At 38.4% G+C, this 427-nt stretch overlaps 1 protein-coding gene across 2 annotated transcripts in view; it reads right to left on the minus strand.

The window, feature by feature from the left end:
* The window catches only part of grnb (granulin b), a gene marked incomplete in the record, with an annotated part of 15,630 nt that overhangs the window by 11,237 nt on the left and 3,966 nt on the right, over window positions 1-427 (minus strand).

The following is a 427-nucleotide window of genomic DNA, read 5'->3' on the forward strand; positions in this document are numbered from 1 at the left end:
AAAAAAGCAGCAAACTCTCACATTCAACATGACAAACAAATTACAGATATAAAACTGTAGGTGATTCATTTTCAGTCGATTAACAATTTAATCAATAGTTTCAGCTCTGATATGAGATACGTACCTCTGGGTAAGGGCAGCAGCCGTAATCTCCACTGGTTAGCAGACAACATGTGAAACTATCTGGGCAGCTGCTTTTTCCACCAGGACAAGTCACCGAACTGACTGTAGAAACATGAAGTCATTGGTTATTAAGAGGGTATCGTCAGCATACAGCTGTAGACGGATTATTTCAGTGACTTTTTAAAACCTTTTAACAAGTTAAAACATTTATTTTTCATGTGGATATTTGGCCTGATGTGATACATGAGCATTAATATTGGTCGGCTTCTTTGTAGGAGCTTATTTACATGAGGAAACCCCCCCC

Source organism: Morone saxatilis, unplaced genomic scaffold, assembly GCF_004916995.1.
Source record: "Morone saxatilis isolate NCDOM2014 unplaced genomic scaffold, NCSU_SB_2.0 Contig1, whole genome shotgun sequence".
Taxonomy (NCBI): Eukaryota; Metazoa; Chordata; class Actinopteri; family Moronidae; genus Morone; species Morone saxatilis.